Raw genomic sequence first — 446 nt, forward strand, 5'->3', positions numbered from 1 at the left:
TCCTGTACTTCTTACTGCATGGGAAGAAAATATGGACATACAATTTATTGGAGAAAAATCATCGTTACTTACTTGTTATGTTACTAACAATAAGTATTTGAATAAGGCAGGAAAATGTAATTTATCTGATTCTATCCTTGATAGTAAAAATAATAAAAACAAATCATTGGCAAGTTATCTTTGGAATATTGCTTTACGATTCACAAATAATAGAGAATGTGGAGCTCTTGAAGCTGCCGATACCTTATTAGGTATTTCTTTATATGGAACTGATCGAAATACGACTATTAAATGGTTAGATGTTAATCAAATACGATACAGAAAAGTCAAGAGCTATAAGGAAATTGAAGCTCTTAATAAAAATTCTACAGACATATTTTGTCCATCTGTTATAGATAATTATTATCCAAATAGATCGGAAGAATTTGAATTGATGTCTTTATATA

Source organism: Wasmannia auropunctata, unplaced genomic scaffold, assembly GCF_000956235.1.
Source record: "Wasmannia auropunctata unplaced genomic scaffold, wasmannia.A_1.0 LD336048.1, whole genome shotgun sequence".
In the NCBI taxonomy this organism is placed as follows: domain Eukaryota; kingdom Metazoa; phylum Arthropoda; class Insecta; order Hymenoptera; family Formicidae; genus Wasmannia; species Wasmannia auropunctata.